Below are 27,347 nucleotides of genomic sequence, written 5' to 3'. Positions count from 1 at the left end.
ATATTTAACATATTGACACCACTCCGAATAGAAGCAAATATGGTATTGCGGTGAGTGAAATGATTCTAGCTAAGAACAACACAAATAGTGTAAGATGGACGATGACCAAGGATCTCCACTTTATAATAATAACTACAAACATACTATTAGAGAACAATCAACACAGCATCCAGTAGCTATCCACTATAATTTACCTAATCACACAATAGACAATATAAGATACATCATCATAGCATTCAATTTTATTACATAACATGATAGAGGAAAATATGAAAAAGAAAAACTAATTCTAAAACTCAACACATACACTTCAGGCTTTAACAAAAACCTGGGACTACTCAATGACTACAAGTTCTGTAACAAAGATTTTCCATAAACATTTTTCTGAGGACTGAAATGCACGGTGGGATGGAATAAACCTTTTATTTTTCCTCTCTTGCAAACTCTTTCCGAAACCTTCACATTTTCCCTAAATTTGTTCCTTCTTTATATTCTCCTACACATTGGTCTATGTGTGTGTGCGTATTATGTACACATATATGTATGTATTTATGGAGTGTCTGTGTATATGTACATGGATGTGTATGTACACGTCTGTATGTGTATATGTATGTACATATATGTATATATATTTTTTCATATTATTATTTTGTATTCCTGCACGTCACCAATTGAAAACGAATAAAGAAAAGTTATAAGCTTTTATACTTTTCGTATTATTTTTATACATTTCCATTCATATATATATATATATATATATATATATATATATATATATGTATATATATATATATATTCAATTTAAGTTATTAAGTTAGATCCATGTCAAAAGAACCAATTAAAATTTCAAGTGTTTAGACCCAAAATTGGCGGAGGAGTTTGGTAGAGTTTGGTAGAGTACTCAAAGGTCAAATTGTTGAACTTTAACACCTTAACAGCCATTTTACAAAACCGATTACAAAGATTTTCCCAAATCTCAATACCCTGTATATCAAATTTCGAGTGTGTAGACTGAAAATTTATAGAGTTATTGTATAGAGAAATGTACACAGACAGACAGACAGACAGAAACTTTTACTTTTATAGATATATGGCTATATATATATATATATATATATATATATATATATATATATATATAGACAGTGCTGATGTCAATTGTTGGTTTGTCATACACTCGATTCTATAATAAATTATATAATAAAATGTTAGACAAAATAAATATAGTTATATATTAGTTTATTTGTCAATTGAATAAGGAGAAAACATCGTATAAAAAGTTAAAGAAGCTCTATATGGCATAAGGATGTCGAAACCTTGCGCTTCTAATCAGATCATATATTGAAATTTGACATTTACATTAGGGTAGAACTGAAAAGTAGGAAGGTAAATCAGATGAAAACCTAAATAGTAAATTATTAAAAAAATAGGTAGAAGGTAAGGCAGTTATTAACTAGAGGTAATAAAGGATAATAGGGAGCAAGAGGCTGAATAATATTTAGTGAATTCTATGAGTAGAATAAGAAAATGGGGGTTTAAAGCAAAATACTTTAAAGAATGGGGAAAAGAGTCAAAATAAGAAAAAACAACAAGGATCTTTGTTTATATTGAACTGACAAATAAACTTATATTTATTTAGAATCTCCTGGTATATATATATATATATATATATATATATATATATATATATATACAATATATATAAATATGTATATATGTATTAATATGTATATGTATATATATATATATATATATATAATATATACATATACATATTAATACATATATACATATTTATATATACTTATTTATTCATTAATACATATATACATATTTATATATATTTATATGCATATACATATTAATACATATATATATTTATATATATAACTATATGTGTTAATATGTATCAAAATAAACACATATAAATTATAATAGTAAAATATAAATAAACATGGCTCGATAACTCTAAATTCGTTTAGTGTCAATCACGTACATGCTTCTACATTTCTGATGATCGGGGAAATTGCAGTTGAATTTTAAAGCTCAGGGTATTTTATTACTCATTAACAGAATGAAAATGGCAAGTGTTTTTTTTATATAAAATATCGATAATTTTAACTTGGCATATTACATTGCTTTTTGATCAAAAGTGAATATCTAACATGTTAATTAGAGAGTTCTAATTATAGATTGTGAAAACTTTAGTAAATGCGTTTTTCTATGCGCTGATAAGATTGCACAATTGTGCAAAATTATAAGTAATGAATTAATATATACTTGTATGCCAACATTAGGCCGAAACAGGTGTACGTAAGTGTTTACCAATAAAAACCTAAGATTTTGAAAAGTGGTACCGTTAAAAAATATTTATGGCTTTATTATTACATTATTGTGCAATAATAAACCTATAATATGAGAAACTTGTGTTATTTATTTATATGTAACTACTATCCCAAGTAGTAAAAATTACATATAGACAGATATATATATATATATATATATATATATATATATATTTCTTTTTTGTTTTTTACACAATGATCACCATTTATCAAGGCCCGGAAGCCACTCAGGGATAATGGTTATTGCAAGTACATTACGTTAGTGTGGATATTTGCTGAAGTGTTTACTTAAGGGGGTGGTTCATTAGGAATTTGTTAACATTGGACTTGAAGACATCCAAGTTGTAGTCCGGAGGGAATCAGGCAAACGGAACAGAGTTCCACAGGCGTGCAGTTCTAAGAAAGAAGCTTTGTTCATGGAATCCGCGTTTTGATTTAGGCACAGATATAGAGTGGGGAAAATTTTTCACAGTGGATTCAGCTAGACGGGTGTTTTTCGTGAAAGATTGGCGAGGGGGGACCAGAGATTGGAGTCCAGACGAGCATCTGCCATGGAAATAACGATAAAACAAGGATAGGCCCGCAACGTCTCTTCTGTGGGAGAGAGGTTGCAGGGTAGAGAAAAGGGCATCCCCCACTAAACCACGAAGTCTATTTTGTACTCTGTCAAGGCAGGATAGGCTGTTTTTAGCAGCTCCTGCCCAGATATGGCAACAGTATTCCATCCTTGGATGTACTTGGCTTTTATATAGATAGAGAATTGCATCAGTAGTGAGATATCTTCTGGAGCGGTAGAAGGATCCTACCATCTTTCCAGCGACCTTGGCAACAGACTTAATGTACGTGTTCCATTTCAGATTAGGAGTAAAGGTCAAACCCAGAAGCTTGTCAAAACACGGGGCCTCACCCAGACGAGAGCCATCCATCACAATGATGCCAGCTGGGGATCAGAGCGTTGATGATGCAAGGATAAGAGTTTGGTTTTGGATGCATTAAAGGAAACCAGCCACATCTTCCCCCACTGAACCACGCGCTCGAGATCAGAGGAGAGAGAATCAGAGAGAACTTTGTCATTTACAGCCTTTGATGTGTTGCCATAGATGGTCGTGTCATCAGCATAGATGTCAACGAATGATTTAAGTATGTGTTTAGGGAGGTCATTGATGTAGATCAGGAAGAGAGTTGGGCCCAGGATTGACCCCTGAGGGACTCCAGCATTTATATTGCAGGCCTCCGATTTTTGTCCATCTACCACTACTCTTATGAGCCTATCGGAGAGAAATGATTTAATGATTGAGAAAACATTTCCAGTTATACCGTAGCTGGAAATCTTGTGAAGTAGACCCTTATGTCATACCTTGTCGAAGGCCTTTCATATGTCAAGAGCAATTGCCCTAGAAAGGAAGCCTTTGTCAAGAGATTCACTAATCCTGTGGGATATAACCGTCAGCACATCTGCGGTAGATCTTGCAGAGCCGAAACCATATTGTGTGTCACTAAGAAGGTTATTCCTGCTGAGGTAGTTGACTATTTCTCTATTTAATATGGATTCCAGCAACTTACTCATAACACACAGGAGACCTATTGGTCTGTACTGAGAGGGAGATGACTTATCACCTGAATTCTTAAATACAGGGAAAACTGATGAGGTCTTCCAGGGAGTCGGAAAGCACTTCTCCTTGAGATGTTAATTCTGCTCGTGCACTAAAGCTGCTTTCCTGTATTAGAGAATTGTAACATGAATTAAACAACCAATAGAAAATTATTTTTCTTAAGGAATAGATACCTTGATCATTGAAAAAATATCGGAACGTCTACAGCAGAAAGGGCATAACGTGTAATTATTGTGACTATTTATTAAATTTTTTTTATATAAACGACAATAAGCTGACCAAACATGCAACCTAATAACAGCTGTATATTTATAGTTTCAATACTGTAACAAATCTTTGTAAAATAATAACTAGACGCAATATAGAATAATAATAAGCACACTCTTTCACCTAAACGATCATTTTTATCATTTCTCATTCTCTGAATTTATGCATATAAATGAAATAAACAGACGCACAAGTAACAATCTATTAAAATTACTAATAATTCCTGCCACAAGGCGTCAAATTAGTGTCCCTTTCAATAAAAAGTCACTGGTGACCATTATGTCCATCTTGAAAAGTATTCGACTTTTATAAACTTTGTCAGTAATGTAAAAATGTCACGTTTTGTTTCTGTTTTCCAAAGCTAATTCTTCTTCTTCAAAAGTAAATGTCATATCTTTATCATCTCACATTCAACTAGACAACTGGTTGCAATCTTTGAAGCTGGTAAACCAAGGAAAGCGAGCATATGGACTACTTTAATTGATAGAAAACAAAAGAAGTCTTTAACTTGACACATTATGCCCACCCTACAAAGGGATGCAACAAAATAGAGAATACGAAAACAATTATACATGTGAGAATGAATATTTCTCGTACATTAAATATTTTCTGGTATCTGTTTTCGCATTGAGTAGCCTCCGTTCATGCCGAGTTCTTTATCGATTGAGCATAAATTTTATTCAGTTGATCTACGTTCCTGGGCAACGCCGTGACACATATAAGGCAATGCAATAAACAAATATCTAAAATTCTGCTTTAATAGTTTTATTAAGGCTAAAAGGAAGTAGTTAAATATATCTATTTAATAAAAAAAGAACATATTACAGAAAAAGTATGCATAGGAGAACCAGACCGGTTAACACAATAGCAGCAATTACAAAGTCTATAAAGCTAAGAAAATATGCTATTATTATTCACGTAAATGATGATAACAATACAACATTCACCTTCATAGGGAAAACAAGTAAAATATTGTGAAGAAAAATTTAAGCATCAATAATCAATAGCTAGAAAACTATACGACCAGTCTGGAGAAAGTATGTAACTCTGTTATATTTACGATTAAAAAAGAAAAATGTATATTTAAATTGTAAATTCAATGGAATTAATTCCTCAAACAAGAACAAGTTGTGTGCTTTTATTATGGAAAAATGTTGAAAGAACTAATTGAGAGTAAAATTCTAGACAAACATGTTGGAAAATAATGTAAAAATGTGGATGAGTTGTACAGTTAGTTAATTTTATATAAACATATAGTAAATATAAATCGTTAGTTCAAAAGAATAAACATCAACTACTAAAATTATATGCATATATAGTAAGTGCCAGTATGTGAGTGGGTGCATGTGAGATACATAGGTAGACAGAGGGACAAGTGTACACGCCAGGTTTAAAATAACGAAACAACATGTGTGCCTGTATTTGCAGTAATATTTATATGAAATTACGTCAGTAATGTACTTTTTCATATCAAAATTAGTATTACAATTTCTGATGACTAAACGAAATATCACAAATCGTTGTTTTATTTGGAACTAGCCTGGGTGCCCGGCGTTGCCCGGATGTTTGGAGGTGTGTGTTGAGCAAAACAAAAAATGGTAGTGGGCAGGCAGGCTTGAACCCGTACCACAAAGGAGAAGAACGTGAAAAAAAACTGACGTCTTTTGCTGTTGCGTTCATCGCCAAACCGTAAGTGGCGAAGTTTTAAATTAAGGCTAGTCAATCGAAAAGAGGGGATGACTTTTGAAAATATCGACACAAAAAAGCGATACCTACCTAAAGAAAAGTGCTCAGTGGAGGGTGAAGAAATTAATATTTTTAGCCAATTTTTCGATAATTGTCGCCGAAAGGGTCAAGCTTCAAAACAATACCGATCTTGTGAAAATATGTCGCCTCTGTCGAAAGGTTTAGGCATACATACATACATACATACATGATGATGATTGCAAGATCTTGTCAGACGAGTGCCACTCCCTCAGACATTTAAAATCCATGAGCCCAAATGCCTGAGAGAGTATCTATACAAAGATGATGTTACAGAGTCTTAGCTTTGTACGACAGCTAAGTCTCTCTCTCGGTTCAAAATGTTGAGATCCAGCAACAAGCAAGAGCAAGATAGCCAGCAACAAATTAAACTGCAGACTAGCTTAATGCGGGTACTGTTCTCCCGCTTTATGGTTTTTTAAATCAGAGATTTGCTTCTCCTAGAAAGGTTGCCTTAACCACGACCTACGGGAGCCCTCTCCACCCCAATACACATATACACACACACAAATATACACGGTGCTAGTTGGCCGTTGACCCAGAAAAGAGTTCATTCGCCCTTTGGAAGGTCTTGTTTTTAATCCTCTAGGGAGACTAGCCGCCCTCCTCACCAAACAAGTCTGGTGGGGAACCAGTTTAGTCGCCGGTGACCCGACCATGAGGCAGGTAGTACTGGTTTACATGGTACCAGTAGCATATGACATGACCTGACACAAACAAACATACATACATACATACATACATACATACACTTAAACAGACAGGTGGGATTCGTATTATAGATGAAATATTACTTTCCAATTTCAATAGTGACAATTACTTTTAATTTGTTTTTTCGATTTTCCTGAACGTTTTAAATGGGTTTAGCTAATACACCTGTTTTTACTTGTACTTTTTTGTGACTGGGAGTACAGCAGTTTTCATCTATATAAATTACACGTTTAGTGCATTAAAATGAACGGAAAATAAACTCTAAATGGTAAACAAACATAAAAGTGGATGTTTGTCTTAAAAGAGGAATCGCATATCTAACATACTTTAAAATTATGAATTGGAATCTTTGGCGTATCTAATTTCCAACACATAATCGGATATACGAAGAACGAGGCTTAATATCTATATTTACTATAGTAAACTTAACATATGGCATATGTATTTATACATGGACCAGAACATTTGTAATTACAAATAGTATCTGCACGTTATTCAAAGGATACACTTCGGAGCGACAACAGTTTCTCAGGTCTTATAAGAAGTATTGTAGAACTTGAATTTAAATTCCAGTTCCAGAAGTTTCCAATTGCAGAGTTCTATGTTCTCTTGACAAATGAGATCAGGTCAGTCTCTGTCATCTTACACACGGTGCATCTGTTGTCTCTAAAGCAAGGGAGAGCAATCTATCACGAGCTGAAATAATGGAGGCATGAAATCATATGTAGTTAAATGAAACGAACTAGACTTAGACTAGTTCCCCTCCCAAAATGCATTAACCCATCTACATAACCGAAACTAACACAAGTAAATTCGCGAATCAATGCATACAAAGTAACTTTATTTAGATTAAACAATATTTGCTCTTCAGTCACATATTTTAATCGTATATATAACAAACAAAAATATTATACACTGATTCTAAAAAAGGAAGTAATGCTAATGAGGGTGTTATTAGGAACAATGAAAATATATAACGAGAAGACAATTAAGGAAGATGGTTCAATTACAACAGATCAGAAACTACAATGCTCTCATCCTCCAAAATAAAAGGTAATTACGGAAAGGGTGGTAAACTCACTATATGATAAATGCTAAAATACTCCTCATCTGCCCCCCAAAATAAAATGCAATGCTTGTGAAGTTGCTATGATGATGGACTAACATATACAACACTGCTTTCTAGAGGAAGATGTATTGTTTGGGATGGTGCTATCATAAGAAATAAAAATACACTACCCCTAAAAGGGGATAAAACAAAATATTCCCTATGAGAAGATGCTCTCTTGGATCATAGTATAATAGAGACAGAACAGATGCAACTACACTATCCCCTATGAACTACGCATTGAAATACAGTAATAGTATTGTTTTTGGCTTTCTCCATTAGTAATAGTGTTGTATATTGAAGGAGACAGCTCTCGGTTTTTAGTTAGAAACGTAATTAAAGTAATTAAATAAAATTTTATAACGTAATTGAAGTAATTAAAGCCAGAGATAATTATCATTAAAAGAGAATGCTGGAATCGAACTCAGTATCAAACAATACATATTGTCATTTGGATACAATTCCAGGAATACAGTGGAATTATCCATTGAAGTTTGAAATAACTATAGAAACAAAGTTAGATTAAAGGAATAATGAAAAATCAAATTAAAGAATGTCCTTTGTGTCGCCAGGGCACGTGTTGGAAGCATATTAACGTGCAAGGCTTGCACAAGTTGGCTACGTTCTGACATTACAAAGAAATATTGATTCAGTATATATAGTTAAGGTAGGAGTCGAAAAGAATTGGCAATAGAGAGAAGACACAGAGCAGTCAGAGTTCAGTTCGAGTTGGAGAGAGAGTTAGCCTAAGCTCCTCCAGGAAGCAAGGAGGAAGAAGAAGAAGACAAAATGTAGCAATCTAACACGGTATCGGATTCTCATCATCCTCATCACCAGCTGGAAAATAAATGTCTTCATATTGTTATGTTAGCCGTTTGTCTTCGTTGTCATCAACCGCAAGGTAATGTGTTTTTGTCTTTATCATCTTATATAATGAACTTTAGATGAACCCCTTTCGAAAGTGTTGACTGTATCCCCCTCATCAATAATGAATCCACCCTCCGTGTTTAAAGAACTGTTGATTTCAACTCTCAACCTCATAAATGTGAAATCCTTAAGTAATCGGGTCGTCGTCGTCGCTGTATAACCCGTTATATCATAAACGTCTCGTCCCCTTCATGTACACTCCTATACAAAAATAGAAGTACTTGTATAGTTCAGTTTGAAATAGAGACATAGGAAATCTCCATTAATAAAATATATTATGTAAAATATATACATCAAATCGATTGCAGAAGTCGCTGGAAAAATAATTGTATCATTCCATTACACCAGAAAGTATCTGAACCGTTATGCAATATTTAACATAAATGAAAGGGAGATGCATCCCAAGATGAAGTACTGTTGTCATATTCGAGGAGGTACCGCTCCAAACACTCTTCGTTGACTATACAAAGGCCAAAACTGACTTTTTCTTACAATCCCTTATACACAGAAAACAAGTTGCTAGTTTATCTCTATTAAATTTCCCATAGAAGGTGAGGACTAAGCTATAGTATATTGCTTTTGTTTGTAAGATATTCATAGCGAGAAACCTTTCAGTACAACAGCTGCAAAAACTTTCCTTTAGTGTTTTCCTGGTAAAACTTCCACAAACAGAGTTTCTTCGAAATAGATTTCCGCATGTGAATCAAATTAGCACAAGACTGCTTCCCTAAAAGTTATAACATGGTCGTTTCTAAATATAAAGTGAACAGATTACTGTCAATAACTGTGCCCACAAGTATGGACTTAGTGTTTTCTAACCAACTTTTTCAATCGCTGCATAAGGTTCTTCATCTCTTCTATCTAATTATTCTCGATTGGCTTCTGACCTTAATAAATGCTGACACATCAGTAATTATTTAGGTGAGTTGTTTTCACATAAGATTATGTTTTACACATATTTTCTATCTCTAATAATTTTTGTTTTTCTAATGTTGAAGATAATTTGCAAAACCCGTCGTTCTTCTTCAAGGTAATTTTTGTTAATATTTATAATGATGATAATTAAGCCAATGAAAACAAACATTAGGAGAAACCTGTCAAAAAATTAAACTGTTAAAAACATTGGAAAATTGTGCAATTCAATTATCTTGTAGACTAAGAAATATTAAATTTACCGAAGAAATAAATTGATTTATCCTAAAGTATTGAAGAGAATCTTATTAAACATCGACTTTATTCTTCTTTCAAGAATTATATTTTCTCTATGTTGACAGACACTTTTGTATAAATGATTGGAATTGTTTTATTACAAAACTTTAAAAGAAAATTCTTCAGTTTCTTATTATCCATAAATTCGGTATAACAAGACATTTCCTTTCATAATAGGAAACTCGTCAAAGCAAGTGTTTTATTCGACTATTGGTAATATTTTTATAATACTCATAAGCATCTAAATATACAGGGTGTCACAATAAAATGTATACATTCTTAAAATAATCATAAAAATCAACATTTATTATAATAAAGAAAAAAAAACTATACATCAAAATACAGTGAATAAATATAAGAAAACAGTCAATTATCGAAAGTGTTTAATTTGGTGGCAATTGTGGTCCACACACAGCTAACAACGCACACTGATTAAATCCTAAAATTTTGGGACTCCATTCTTGCGAGTTGCTTGCCAAACAGATTTTTAGCCATTTGCTTTTGTGAGATTGATTAATGATCGTAGTCTCCCAGAGTGGTTCTTATGGACATCTATTAGCTATTCATTAAAGTGTTCCTTCTTACCCATACTTATCATACAAACAAATAATTGTGAGTCTTGTTGGGGCATCTACAACGTCTTTGCACTTCACTTATGTTTTTGGTCTTACAATAGTAATTTAGAATGTTTTTATTTCTCATAGTTTAGTCTTGTATTAGCCATTATCCAAACATAACAAAATTATTTATAATAAATGCTGAAGTTGTGTTACATACATTTTACTGCATGACACCATATATATATATATATATATATATATATATATATATATATATATATATATATATACAACGCAGTAACGATAAACCCCCAATTTGTTCCTAATACATATACCCCTTAATTTCAACACTATGTTAAAGAACATATGCAATATTATATATCATACTATATATAACAAGCTTCCCCTTATTTAGAACTCAATAAAACTTCTCCCAACATTCTATAATTCCTCTTAATCTTTTTCGCCCCTAATGAACACTACGCTAGACGCTGCACCTTCCCATGCTACCTAGCATCTTCTCTACTCTTCTGATGAAAAGCATAAGGTTTCGAAATGCCCTGGCATAAAGAGCCCCTTCTATCCCCCAAATGTTGCTTGTATTCTATTATTCAATAAATGATCCATTCTATATCTACCAATATATAGTTTTGTGACTTCATTTCATACTCTTGTTGTCCTATTGTATAAGCTCCAATAATAATTGTTGAGCTTGGCATTATCCGGATAAGTCTCCTCTTGTGGAATTGAACTCTCTTTTTTCCTCTTACACATTAAGCTATATATATATATATATATATATATATATATATATATATATATATATATATATAGTCATCCACATACAGTACTGTTTCGCTGTTTCACAGCTCATCAGTGCGGCTAGACAGGCAACTACCTCAAGCAAGGATTGAAACCCGACCGTTTGTACGGCAGTCAAGGCTCCTAACCATTACGCTATTGGCGGCTGCTTGAACGAGTAGTGAGTTTAACGATGTTTTGATTATATATATAATGAAATGAGCATATATAAAAACTGTAAATCGCAAATTTACACGTGAAGATTTATTTTTTCGACAGAAATAGAGAAATATCCTTATTCTGCGGAGGTATTTTGTAGAACAATTTACCTTTATATGTACATTTCCGATTTACAGTTTTTATTTATTCTTATGGTATACAGTTCTACTTCGTACTATTGTATCGAGCATTTTTATTTGGTTGTGATAAATATAAGCATTAATACTTATATTAGACTCAAGCTTACATGTACATTTGCCTAGTAAGCTTCTCCTATTAATTACTAGATTCATACACACACACAAACACCCCCGCACCCCATATATATATATATATATATATATATATATATATATATATATATATATATACACACAGAATGGACGTTCCAAAAGTAATGCCTCCTATTTTTTTATTCATCGTGAATGGATTACAGAGGATTGCAAATTGTTATAATAACTGAACTTATGCATTTATGACCTAAAATTTTCATCTATCTGTTGCAGATATTGACGGTGTAATACTCAAATAAAACAATCCCTGTCATTGTCATGCATCGAAGGTAGAGATGCATCAGTGAATGACTTGCAGAAATGCATTGATAAAAACGGTGACTATGTAGAAAAATAACTTCTGGAGCACGTTAAGTCGTCTGTTTTAATGATATCACACCCGTTTTCGTAGATCTTCAATTTTGGAGCTAAGAAAAAAGGCTTTACTTTTGGACCGATCCTCACATGACAAATTTATCGCTAGCAAAAGAGATTTGAGGATAATGGTCACAATGTCGAAAAATAAAATTCGGGGCACAGTCTTTACAACTCCTCAACTTTTAAATATGGGGGGTATTTCTTTTGGAACCACTTTTGCATATATATATATATATATATATATATATATATATTTATATATACACACACACATATATATATGTATATATATATATATATGTGTGTGTGTGTGTGTGTCTGTGTACATTTCCCTACGCAATAACTTTGTCAATTTTTAGTCTACAGATTCTAAATTTGATATATATGGGGTACTGAGATTTGGGAAAATCTATGTAATCGGTTTTCGCCCAGAAATGTGGCTGTTAAGGGGTCAAAGTTCAACGAGTTGACCTTTGAGAAATTTACCAAACTCAAAATATAAAGTTTAGCATGGATCCAAATACCTTATATATTAAGTTTCATGTCTTTAGGCCAAAAACTCTTGGAGGAGTTTGGTAGGCAACATTTTTTAAACAAAAATATATACGTATACATTAATATATATGGAAACAATTTTGTGTTTACTATACACCCTTTTCGCAAATATGATGCAAGTATGAATCATGTAGAATATCACGTTATAGTTAACTAAAGATGATCATCCCATAAGAAAACCGAAGAAACTAATAGGGAATTAATTAAAATGAATGTTTAAAAGAATATGCAAATTAGCTCTGCTAGTAAATGCAATTCCACGCCTCATACATAACAAAATTGTATTTTCTTTTTAAATAAACAGAGAACGGGATTTTAATTTCAATATCAATACACACGCTTGAAAAACGAATGTATAGGAGTATAGAAGATATGTAGATAGATAGATAGATTAAACAAAAATATATACGTATACATATGGAAACAATTTTGTGTTTCCTGTAAATATTTTACGCAAATTTTATGCAAGTATAAATCATGTAGAATATCTGAACGAATATAATTACACGTAGCTAGATCTTTTGCTAGTGAATGCAATTCCACAAGCCATATATATAAGAAACTTGCCTTTTTCTGGTGTTCTTGGCCTTCGGGCCGGGATCAAAGTGTAGTATCTACTCTGCAGATGCTGCACTTAGGGTAATTTGTCCCAGTCAATGGAGGGGAAACCCTCTATACTGGGACAATTACTATTTTTGGACCCAACAAGAGTGCCCCCTTTTTTTTTCGGGGAGCTGGTTTACCCCCACTTTAAAAACGACCTCGTGTCATATTTTGCTTGGGTGGGAAAGCAAATAAATACTAATAGAAAAGAGGGGGTTTAATATGAATATCAATACGCACAAAAGAAAAACGAATTTATAGGAGTATAGGTAGATATAATAGATTATGATGTAAGTAAGAATTTATGCAATCATTTTTGTGTATGGTTTTCGATGAACCTTTAAGAATAGATTATTGTTGGATTTAATAGAAAATATATTGAGCGAATGTTCTGTTTTATATATGAAATTCATGGATGGTTCGACTGTGTCTAATGTGTTTTTAATAATATCTATGTGCATGTTTTTAGGAAGAAAAGTAAATTGTCGTCAATATATCGGAGGTATTCTGTGTTTGGGGGAAATTAAAACTTTAAGAGGTCAGATTCTAAGAATTATTAAAATAGGCAAGTTAGTACTCAACAAAGAAATTTACCCATAGGGAAAATGGGAGTTTGTTTGTAAAAATTATTATTATTTTGAAAATAGGTCATAAGAAATAATTTTTATATAAATGCTGTGAGAAAACGATAAGTTAATATTGATTTTTTAGGTGTGCGTGGAGTAAATTTTTACATGTTTTGATGGGTACATTTCATACAATGATGTTTTATCTAAGCTGTGTATAACGTTGTTTTGTTAATTAATTGTTTTATTTTATTGAGAAAATCTCCAGAGTTATTTATTTAGGAAGTGCTAGTTAGTGCGACCAGAATGTTAGATAGTGCTCGTATGTGGCGCTACTAATGCCGAATATTGTGGCGCGCATAGGGATGTCTTATTTGTGAGTTTACGGGAGGACATATAATGTGGGAATATTGAAGTCGTACTAATATATATATATATATATATATATATATATATATATATATATATATATATATATATATACCTGCAGGTCACCCGGTTCTGCCTGGTCGTAAAATACGCATAAATATTTTATTTGAATTACTGCAGATTCTTATTATAAACAGAGATACTGAAAGTATTATATGTAACTATAGAGGCCTTTAAAAATAAAATACGGAAAGAAAATGAGATATGTGCATTCGAGTATTACATTTTCTTAAAAGTTTACTTTTTGTAAGTAAAAATATACTCTACCTGAGATCGAAACAAAACCCTAAAGAGACTGAGTAAAGTACGATAACCATAAGTCCAGCTTGACAGAATCTTTAAAAAGTGTTTTCAAACATATTTATTCTTAACATAAGTAATAAGTGGTCATGTCCATATTATGTACTCTAAAACTCCTTAATATAGTATAAAGTAACTGAAATTTTAGGAATAATTATTAATTTATGTTGAATAAGTCATTTTAAATTAAAAAGAAATGAAAGCACTTGATCTTTACGAATTATCATTGCCCAACATTGACATTCGCTGCCCAATAATGCTGGACCGTTGAAAACTTAATACTTCCCACGTTTATATGAAACTGAAGTAAACTACATACAGCTCACATTATCTCGTTTTGAGTCGCATATGTTTTCCAAAACATACAATAATACGTTAATTAGTTAAAGAATGAATTATATGGGTAGAAATATAAAAAATACTAGCAGGACTAAAGCCAGAAATGGATAGAAATACAAAAAAATACTCATCATTATTATCTTTCGGTATCAGCCGAGATTGAACTCATTACAACTGTCCAGTATTCTCTATCTGTCACAGCACTCAAAAATCTTCCTTGGAGATAAATGTATCTCGTTGCATCCTATCTGGAAAAGTTAACTTTCATGATCGATTGTGAGATGATGAGTGCCTCCACAGTAGAAATGATGAAACAAACCGAGGTTGATATTCTAGGTAAGTTTCCATATATCATATCTAAAGTTGGGTGGTTCCGCTCTGAGAGATTGAGTACTCTTATCAAAAGACGTGTGTAACATCTATCCAAACGACGCTGTTGTTTTGCTGAAATAGTCAAAGTTTCAGATCTATAGAGTAAGATTGGTTCAATAAGTACGCTGAAAATTTGGATTTTGAATTTGCGAGCAAGACGGCATTTCCAGATCTTATCCATTTGGTTACACGCAGTCCAAGCCATGCCCTTTCTAATATTAAATTATTTTTTCTGGTGTGTGATCCTAGATATTTGTAGTCTTCAGCACAGTTGAGTATGTCATTTGTGACGACTTTGATTTTGTGGTTGTTGCGAATGTTTATTGGCATGCACTCAGTCTTGGTAGCATTCAGATAAAACCATGTACAGTTTGCTGCTGATTCAAGAGGAGATGAGAATGCCTGGGCGGTAATGAGGTTGTAAGACAATAGTACAATGTCATCAGCAAAATCAGCATCATAGATGTAAAGTTCAGGATTACGTGAACTTCTCGATTGATACATCACTCCATTGTTATTGGTTGTATCCACATAGATACGCATGATGTAGTCTATTACAATGAGGAAAAAGAAAAGTGCAAGTGTATCACCTTTTTTTAAATTACATTTTCACCCCAAAACAAGGCACATTGCAACTTTGGTGTAGGGGGCTACTATCAGGGGCAACAACTACTGGGGTACTATGTTGGGATTTGGGCAGCAAGATGTCAGTTCACGTTACACTTGAACTTCTGCACGTCAGTACAGTTGGGGAAGCAGGGACCTGGAATGGAATTCCAGAGTCTAGCGGTTCTGGGGAAGAAACTACTGGAGTTGAAAGATCTTTTACATCTAGGGATCTCTACTGTGTGGGAGTGGGATTTAGCTGCCTGTCGGGTTTGTCGAGGGTGTCTACGTCGTGGGGGCACAAGTGTCTGCAGTTCGCCAGAGAATTCACCATTAAAATACCCGTAGAACGCAGAGGGATGCAACCTTTCGTTGAGATGACAGAGGCTGAAGCCTAGATGACAGTTCAGGGCCTATCAGATTGACGACTCTTTTTTGAACCTTGTCTAGGAGCGAAAGACTAGTAGCAGATGCACCAGCCCAAATGTGACAGCAATACTCCATACACGGGCGAATGGTGGCCTTATAGAGGTACAGGATACTTTCGGGTGTTAGTAGTTTTCTAGAACGGTAGGGAGAGCCTACCTTCTTCGCAGCGGCCCTGGCAATGCTTTCAATGTAATTGTTCCAACTCATGTTTCATGTGAACGTTGGGCCAAGCAGTTTGAAAGATGTAATCTCAGATAAAGAGTCACTGGCCATTGCTATTGGTGACAGAGAAGGTTTCTTGTAATTATTGAAGGAAACCAGTTTAGTCTTGGCAGCATTGAATGTGACCATCCATTTTTGTTCCCATTCCACTACAGATTGGAGGTCATCCTCTAGTGTTTGGCCATTTCTTTAGATATGTGTTCATTTGTTTTCCTGTCATGCCTGCTATAGAGTGTGGTGTCATCAGCATATATACCACTCTCAGAAGCAATTTTGTCGGGAAGGTCATTTATGAATATCAGGAACAATAGAGGTCCAAGGATAGACCCTTGAGGCACTCCCGCATTTATATTATATTGTTTAGATGTACGACCGTCGAGGAAAACCTGGATTTTTCTCTTATCTAAGAAGGATTTAATTATGTTAAGTATTCTACCAGTGATACCGTATGATCTAATTTTCCTGAGGAGACCCTCATGCTATATCCTGTCAAAAGCCTTAAGTATATATAGAGCTACCACTTTGCCCTCCCCCGCTTTGTCCAGTGAATGGTATATACGTTCAGAGATTACAGTGAGGATGTCTGCTGTGGAACGGGCTTGTCTAAATCCATATTGTTTGCCAGTCAGAGGTTTAGCATCTGTAAGGTGACGGACTAGAACATGGTTAATTATGGCCTCTAATATTTTGGCGAAAAGTAGGAGGAGCCTAATGGGGTGATAATTTGATAGGTCAGTTCTTTCGCCAGAATTCTTGAATACTGGTATCACAAAAGCAGTTTTTTAACAGCCCGGAAAGCAAGATTCATTAAGGCATTAGTTGTAAAATTTGGAGAGAACTTCTCAGCACTTCTTAATAGCACAGCTGGGATGAGATCGATTCCACATGCTTTTGAAGTGTCAAGGTTTTTTATGATAGCATGCACCTGAGCAGTGGTGATTATCAGGTCGTCTACCGTGGCGTCTGTCCGCAAAGGAAAGTCAGGGAGGGGGTGGTTGGAAGGATCCAGTGTGGAGTTTGAGGCAAACCGACTGGCAAACATATTAGCCTTGTCGGTTGCTGAGCAAATAGCTTCGTGATTGTTGGTTAGTGGGGGAATTGTTGATTGCCCATTATTTACTACACTTTTTTAGATTTTCCAGAAGTCACGAGTTCCTAATTTTTGTGCTTCGATGCGTTTTTAGTGGTTTCAGTAAATTCTCTCTTCGCTATCGCTATTTCTTTCTTAACATTACTTCTAGGTTCTATATACTTCTGTCTGTTTGAACTGGACTTATGTCGGTAAATCCACGGTATGCATGCTGTCTTTGAGCAATGGCAGTTGCGTAAGTAGAAGTAAACCATTGGGGAGAGTGGGGCTTGCTATAAAATTTTTGCATGGGAACATGTGCTTCAATTGCTGTTTTGAACCATTCAGCGGTCTCATTCAGCAGGAAGAGAAAAATATTTCCCCATGGAGCATCTTTGATAAGATCTCTGATTGCTTCTCAGTCAGCCTTGTTATAATATCTCGTTGTTTCGAGCCCCGGCTCCTCAGTTTTTGGTCTAGAGTTTAGGGCGATTTCGACCATTATTACTGCATGATCAGCGTTCCCGATTGAGCTATAAGCATTTTTTATACAATCATCGGGAACTGTGGTCAGAAACAGATCTAGAAGTGATGCGTGTTGTTCGTGCTGGTGAGGGGAACGGGTTGGAAGGAGTGAGATAGAACGAAGCTATGTGTTGTGATGCCCACTGCATCTGTGTAAGTAGAGAATCCAAACCAGTTTTTGTGGTGGGCATTAAAGTCACCAAATAGATGTACTTGTGCGCTTGTGTCGAGGGGGAGTGCTGTGTCTATGCTGTAAGAGATTTTGTTTATTATGGTGCAATCTTGGGTCGAGGGAGATCGGTAGATAAAATAAAATGTCGTATGTTTAGTCTTAAGCACATAAAGGCTTAATCGTCCGATTCTACGTTTGTTTCTCTAGCCAAATGGAGGGTGTTACGAATGTAGACTCCAAGTCCGTGCATATATCTGTCAGAGTCCTTACGACAGAGTGGGAGATAGCCAGGCATGTTAAGGTAGTTAGAGGGGATGGAGGAGTGTAGGTTAGTCTAACTTAGTGCTAAGATGTCCAGGGTATTTGTTATGAGAAATGCTTCAACATCAGCTAAATTACTTCTAAGCCCACGGATGTTCGTGAATGCAAACCTCAAGGGAGGAGGCAAGTTGGATTTGTTTGGGCAATATCAGCCAGATTGTCGAAAAAGAATACCAGCCAGAATGTTGAAAGAACATTGGCCTATATGTTTGTATTGCTTCAATGATTTCTACTACAGTTTTAGTGTTGCATTATGAAGAGATATACTTAAATATTTGAAGAAATGTGATACTATATATATATATATGTAATTATAAAACTCAAATGACCTTGTAACGGGTGTTGTAACCCAACATCCGGTTTACGACTTCCGGTTGCGCATGCGTACATAAGCAAATAATCAACGCGACAATAAAACATATTACTTCACTATGTACGTTTTTAGCGTCGCAATTATTATTTTTTAGCGTTTAAATTATCCAAATAAACAATTGTTAATACGTTCTGCATTATTTTTTTTTACATCGTTCATTTTCGTATTACGTTTAAGTTATTTTAACACAATTTTCTTACAAATACATCTACTTTAACCCTTTGACAACCATATGAGCATTTTACAACGGCGATTTACCCACCGCATTCATTTTTTAAAAAATGTATTCTCCATTTTTAATACACCTTTCTTAAAAAATATTCATACATTTTCTACTACACTACCAATATAAGTAAATAACCCCCCAAAAATGTTGTTTTTAATTTACGTTACAAACAAATAATCAACGCGACAATAAAACGTATTGTTTTACTATGTACGTTTTAAGTATTATGGTATCTGGTCAGTGCACATTTACCTATACGCTGCAAACCACTTATAATTGAATGGCTGTAAGTTTTTTTTCCAAAATAAACAATTATAAACAGAACGACTTCTAGAAATCTATCTATATTCTTTTTTCATTTTAATATCCTTTCATAGAAATGTTTCTGTTATGTCACAAAAAAACTATTTTCTTTATGTCACAAGTGTCACGCTCATACATTAATTCCATAGCTAATATAACATACAGACCGAACGGGTCACCAGTAGTCTAGTATATCTATCTACGTATGTATAAAAGTGAACATGTCTGTGTGCTTGTGTGTCTGTGTACATTTCCCTAAGCAATAACTTTGACAATTTTTAGTCTACAAACTTGAAATTTGATATAGAGGGTACGGAGATTTGGAAAAATTTATATGATTGGTTTTCAGCAAGAAATTTGGCTGTTAAAGGGTCAAAGTTCAACAATTTGACCTTTGAGAACTCTATTAAACTCCTCCGACAATTTTGGGTCTAGACACTTGAAATTTTATATATAGGCTCCTTGGACATGGATCTAACTTAATAACTTGATTTGAGTTCAAAACAATAAATGTTAAGGGGTCATAATAGGGGTCAAATTTGAAAAAAATGACCGCTTTTTTTTTGCTCAACATTAACCTCCCAACACCCGGGCAACGCCGGGCTGTAATGCTAGTATATCTATCAAAGTGAACGTGTCTGTGTGTCTGTCTATGTGTGTGTACATTTCTCTATGAAATAACTCTATCAATTTACAAGACTCGAAATTTGATATACAGGGTACTGAGATTTGGAAAAATCGATGTCATTGGTTTTCGGCCAGAAATTTGGCTGTTAAAGGGTCAAAGTTCAACGATTTGACCTCTGAGAACTCTATCAAACTCCTCCGACAATTTTGGGTCTAGACACTTGAAATTTTAGGTATAGGTTCCTTAGACATGGATTTAACTAAATAAGTATATTTGAGCCCAAAACAATAAATGTTAAGGGGTCATAATAGGGGTCAAATTAAAAAAAAAATTACTATTTTTTTGCTCAGCATACACCTCCAAACACCCGAGCAACGCCGGGCACCCATGCTAGTATATCTATAAAAGTGATTGTGTCTGTGTGTGTGCGTGTGTCTGTCTGTTTGTGTGTCTGTGTACATTTACCTATGCAATAATTCTGTCAATTTTTAGTCTACAGACTCGAAATTTAATATACAGGGTACTGAGATTTGGAAAAATTGATGCAATCGGGTTTCGTCCAGAAATTTGGCTGTTAAAGGGTCAAAGTTCAACGATTTGACCTTTGAGAATTCTACCAAACTCCTCCGATAATTTTAGGTCTAAACACTTGAAATTTTATATATAGGCTCCTTGGACATGGATCTACATTAATAACTGCATTTGAGCCCAAAACAATAAATATTAATGGGTCATAATAGGGGTCAAAGTTTAAAAAATTGACCGTTTCTTTTTCTTTTTTTTTTTGCTCAGCATACACCTTGAAACAACCGGGTAACGCCGGATACCCATGCTAGTATATATATATATATATATATATATATATATATATATATATATATATATATATATAGTTATACCACCGTTCTTAGCAATTTTATAAGTTACAAATCTCAGCGACTATTTATCAGAATTTTCGTAATGAAAGCTCGTTAGAAAGGTAACTACCTGAATTGTGTCGTAAGCAATGTGACCTTAGGGCAGGTCGGTTTGGCAACTCCGGCGAGGCAATGGTGATGACAGTTGGGGGTTTGTCATAGTAAAGACCTACACAAAATATTTTTCTCAAAATCCTTATTTTTGCTTGAGGAAATGACTTTGAAAGTTGAAAAATTGAAGCGATTATAAGTTTTTCGGTGAATAGTCATGAACGTCCCGTCATCAAAACAATCCGTACTGTTAAGAAAATGGAATCATTATTTAGAATATGTTTTAAACTACATTTTTAAATAAAATGAGTGAGGATAATGAATTAATAAAATAAATATTAAGAGTAAAGGCAAAATTGTGTTTTTTAAATAATAACGACCAAAGTTCGCTTTTTCATTTCATGAACTTTTTTTTGGGTGGAAACATTTTAGATTTCACCGTCGCAAAACACGCTCGTTATTGATATTGAAAATCAACGCTTATTTATTATTTAATTTGAAAACATTACGATTTAGGCTTAATTATTTCGAAAGGAAAAACGAAAAAGACTTGTTTAAAATATAATATTATATTTCAAGTGTCTGCAGTGAATTTTAACATACTTGTTTTATCTTTTTTAATTTGTTTTTTCTATTTAGGTTGGTACAAAAATAATGGCATTTTTTGACGTTTAAATGAACATCAAAAACATTATTTTTGCACCAACCTAATATTTCACATCAAATTCTATTTTAAATTTTTTATTAAAATATGATACTACTCCAGGTTTATATTAAAAAATAGTCAATACAATTTTATTGTACACATTCTTTACGAAACATAACCACGTAAATTTTAAAGTTTTTCTACTTAATAAAAATTACTTAGCAAAAAATTAGTGTCACATTTTAATTTCTTTTATTTTTAGGGAGTAATTGTTTTTAAACATTGATTTTCTTCTAAAATTATAGTTTTAAAATCAGATAACCAACAAAGATTAATACGAGTAAATAAGGAAACTCCTTTAAAGGTTTTTCGTTATTTGTGCATCTATGTTATTGTGCTAAAATGACTTTGTTATTTGGAAAGCCATTCTTAATATGGGAAGGAGGTTGTATTGTAACTATTCTGTACTTTCACCTAAAGATTTCATAAAAATTAAATTTAATTTGAAAATACTATTAAAGTAGCATAGTAACATAGATTCACAAACACTGTTTTTTTCAATCTCTAAACCCTAAACATTCGTTTAAAATGGCTCAGCTACAGCAAGAATGAATCTCTTTATGGATAAATTCATTTTATCGAACGAGGAGCTAAAATCTGCTAAAGCTGTCTATACTAAACACTACTATGCTTCTGATTTGGTTTACTCCTCTCTCTTCAATACATTTAATTCAACTCTACAAAGCTTTTCATTATTTCTTATAACCAGCACTTATTTTTTACGTATGAAACTGGAGGATAACCTAAGACAGTTTCCTTCAGTTATAATCCATTTAACTATTTTACTTTTCAGATTAGAATGTCAGTAAAAGCACGGCGTTCAGTTTTAACCCGTGGTTCACAAAATTTGCTAGTCCCCTTGTCATTTGGATGAAACAGCACCCTCAAATTCACGACAAGTTATCCAATTTAGTTATTTCCTCGAAGATAGTCATACCCACTTAAAAAAATTGTGAGGTTCCTAAGTTAATTACCAAGGAAATAATTAGTATTCAGCAAGCAGTCAATCCACAATTGCCCTTGTTAAGGGAACGTCATATAGAACAAAACGTCAATATATTTTGCTATAAGAGAGCCAAACAGATTGACAGGAAACCTCTCGCAGCAACCAAAGTGAAAAGAATAAAGTAACTGCCAGACAGACTGTTTGATATATTTTCTTGTAGCTGTAAACTTTCTGTCTTGAGATGTGATGACTTTGCAGTAAAGTGCAAGACTGAAAATTGTCAAACAAGGCACATAATCTGCACTTGTCCTTCTAACAAGGAGGTAAAATTAATTCTACAGATTCACCTGCAATTATGTTCCTTATTTTGTGGAAAAAAATAATATATTGGTATTTGTTATGTAATCTGGCTCTATTATTAAACAGGCAAATTTCCAATTTTCAGGTTCAACGAGAAGAACTGCCATTTAGAGCAATTTTTAAATTAATTGATGGAACAACAAAAAGCCTAACAACATTTACTGGTCCCTTGTGGTAACTTTGTATCAATAATTATCAAGATTTGCCTCAAGTAGAATTCTAAAAAATTAGTGTCCCTCCCGATCATCATTATCTGACAGCAGAAGAAAAAAATAATTTAAGTGTGAAGAACAGAGGCTACTTTTTGAGTATGCCGTTGGCATTTCTTGTGGAGAAGTTAACGTAGAAAATTGAGCCCTTGAATCAAGGAAGATAGCTAACATAAGCCACAAGATTAATGTGTTTATGGACTAGAGTTGTCTATCCTCAAACACTATGATAAAGTAAACATTTTGGTCAAATTTATCATCCAAGTGTATGCAGTTAGTTGGTTTGAGATCAAAACTGACAATATTTTTTTTAACCAACAACAGTATATTTAAATATGATTCCGAGAACAAAACAGTTAACTGAAATCCAAATTACTGTTTTAAACAGTTCAAAATATAGTGCTTTTGCACTACTTCCGGAAAATATAATATCGATGATAAACTCAGATGAATTTGATGTGAGAGAAGAGGGCATTCAAACGATTTTGTCCATCAGGTAAATAAATATTTATCCATTAACTTTTATTAGTTTTCTTAATTTACCCAAACAATAGTTAGTTGTATTCATATTACATCGCAAAAATATAAAATAATTTTTGAGTTGTTTTTTCCAGAAATATTGAAGAACTCCAAAACAACAACAAAAAAAAAAAATTAAAAAGATTGCTGCTATCAATTTTGCAGCCACACACTGGTCAAATTTGATTGATTTTCTCAAAGAGTTGTATATGGACAGGAAGCAAAACATAGACACATTATTACAAAGTCATCGTGCCAGCAAATTAGACCTTCATTTTTCTCCAAAGGAAATTATACAGAACAATTTAGTTCTATTATAAGTTTATATAATTGCCTCTAATAAAAATTAAAACACATGGTTCTGTACCTTGTATCAAGTTGTTATATTGTGTAATACATCTCCACATATCTTTTTGAATTGTGAAATTTAAAAGACTTATTTGCTAATTAGCTTTTTATTTTACAATTTTTGTTTAATCAATGCAGTAAAAGTTGAGATATTTTGCTAGTTGTGATTCATAATCAAAATTATAATTTATGTATTTATTTTTCTTTCAATGTATTTCATATAAATATATCAATTTTGAATATTTTATAAAAAATAGTGAAATTTCCAAGTCAGTGTTGTGAAAAATGCTATTAAAATTAAGGATTTTTCAGCATTTTCTACACGATTTTTAAAATTAAATGCTCAATTTTCTGTTCAAGATAGGAATCTAATTTTTGGTATATGTTCTTATCACATCAAATCCCAACTATCATCACCAATGCCATGTTGATTTTTTGAAAAAAGTTGCAAATCGACCTGCCCTAATGTGACATTTGTCCTTAACGTCGAACATTTGGGAGATTATCCATTACCCAGAGCCTATTTTTGGCACTTTTTACAGTTATAAAATGTTTCGATAAAGGTGCAGTATATTTCCACCCTCAAAATATTTTTTTTTAAATTACAACACAATTATAGGTTTTCGAAGGTGATCAAAAGGAGAATACCGTAACAATAAAAGACACCCCTCAGAACAACTGGCTATAAAGTGGGTGTTCATTTTACGTTATATTAATAGAGAAAAGTGATCCCAACTGTTTAAAATTATAATTTCTTTATATCTTGGGAACTACTCATTTCGTAGAATTTTTGAACGTTATTTTCGTTCTCAGCACCCACAAAAACCTATAATAATTTTTTAAAGATTCTTTTGCAGGTGAAAAAGTACTGCACATTTTTTAATGTTTCAGTCATTTGTTTTCCTAGTATTGCATATGAATTAAAAAAAAAATCTGATATTTCCCCCAAACCTCTGACCTTGATGAGGGAGAGGTTACACACACACACACACACACACACACACACACACACACACACACACACACACACACACACACACACACACACACACACACACACACCTCTCTCTCTATCTCTCTCTCTCTCTCTCGCTCTCTCTCTCTCTCTCTCTCTCTCTCTCTATATATATATATATATATTAGGCGCACCGTCATCTGCTGTATTACCACAACCATCATTATTCATTCGACTTTAATCTCAAGGGCTATGACAAGAGAATATCATCATTGTTTTAACACTTGAGTATATATCTGACAAAGTTAATCAATCGAGAACCACATCAGTCTATCTAAAACCATATAAGATATTAACTGATATATACTCGAGAGACACAATAATAAAAATAAATATTCTCTTCTCATAGCCCTATTAATCCCATTCAAAAATTCATAAACTCCGGCATATCTCTTAAAACAGTTTGCTCCCATGACTAAGATAATCTCTTTTACCATTTTTTATTATATCATTTCATAAATATTTACGTGTAGATAGAAAAAATAGTGTTATTGTTTTGCTAATAAATTTATAAAGTAGTGTTTACAAACACACGTTTATAAAGTAGATGTTGCGTAAGACTTTGTGTAAATTCTCATGGATATATTAGAAGTACTAGTGTGTGGTTGCATCAACATGGACTAATATAAATGAGAGAAATAAATAGATAAATAAAAGTAAAACCGGTGATGTGTCCAGTTAATTATTAATTATGGTTTCTTTATACAGTTAAAATAATTTGAAACCATAATTAAAACAAATAAGGTATATTTTAGCATGCACTTTCTTATTAAAGTATATAGGAAGAAGTTTATGGAAAAAACGCTGATAAGCGCAAATTAAATGTAATAATTTATACATGAGTAAAGTGTATATTTAATCTCTCTATATATGTAAAACTCAGATCAGCTTGCGTGATCGCTAAAACCGTACATTTAGGTTTCAATTTTCGCTTTCAAAAATTTTACGCATTTGTAGATTTCTAGCGTCTTTACATACTCGTTCCAAAGCAAATAAAAAGAAAACCGTACATGTTATTTTCTTTATTTTTACGTCAGCATTTTTACAAATCGTTCTTTTTCGTATTTCATGTCTTTTACTTTCATTTCTACATTTTATTTTTAAAGGATCTTAACATAAACAAAACGAATGTACAAAAATAAATAAAATTAAAGATAATTAAGAAGAACTTTCCGGTTTCAAAAATTCGTCTGATTAAAAAAGAAAATAATCATCCATTAATACCAATATTATTTTTGTAAATCATAAGCTAAAAAATTTGACATTTTTCTAACGTCTATATTTTTTCTTTTTTATTCCTGTCACTAATGTTTTTGTTAATTTCAGTTGAAGATTGACTGCTATTCGTTTGTATGTTTGTAATTTAAGACATCATTTAACATTATTTTTTCACTGTCAGCAATTGCTTTTTCATTTTCTAAATAAGCACACTTATTCTAATTCTCTCCACCTTATTTTAAGTTCACCGTTTACAATCTTAAAATTACGAGATAGTCACAGATCTAGCGACGCGAGATCGAAATAAATGTAAAATTTGATTAAAAAAAAGTTTTTAGCTTCCCAAATTGTTTAACACTATTATTTTATTTGAATTTTCATTGTGTTTTAACTTATTTTAAAGTATTTTCCTTACAAATAAATGCGGATTCATATTGTCGACTTAAAAGGACTGATTTTAACATAAATATACAACATATACCTAGAACTATATTTAAAACCTATTATTATAATATGTTTATAACTATATTTAAAACCTATTATTATAATATGTTAATAACTAACTATATTTAGGGTTATTAGTAGCGCTCCTTCTGCTTTTACTTGTTTAGTCCTCACTTAAAACATAATATCCTCATAGGACGAGTTAGAAACCTGGTCTTATTAGTGTCCTGAGAGTATCCTAAATTTTAATTAGTGCTTGCCGGTCTCCGGTCTACTTTTTGCTCATTACTATAAAAATGTTTTATGAAGACACTACCTGTCAACGTGTTGGCCATTGAAGTGTAAGAAAAAATGTTCAAAATAAAAATAATTTTGACGTTATATTGTGTTTTATTACACAAT

General features: G+C 32.9%; 1 protein-coding gene across 1 annotated transcript in view; it reads right to left on the bottom strand.

Moving 5' to 3' along the window:
* The window catches only part of LOC145301351 (potassium channel subfamily K member 6-like), a 336,487-nt gene that overhangs the window by 238,556 nt on the left and 70,584 nt on the right, over positions 1-27,347 (bottom strand). The gene's annotated exons all lie outside the window — the stretch shown is intronic.

The sequence above is a fragment of the Euprymna scolopes genome, chromosome 1 (assembly GCF_053919585.1).
Source record: "Euprymna scolopes isolate OS-2025 chromosome 1, ASM5391958v1, whole genome shotgun sequence".
NCBI classification, from domain to species: Eukaryota; Metazoa; Mollusca; class Cephalopoda; order Sepiida; family Sepiolidae; genus Euprymna; species Euprymna scolopes.
This window is presented reverse-complemented; position numbering and strand designations above follow the sequence as displayed.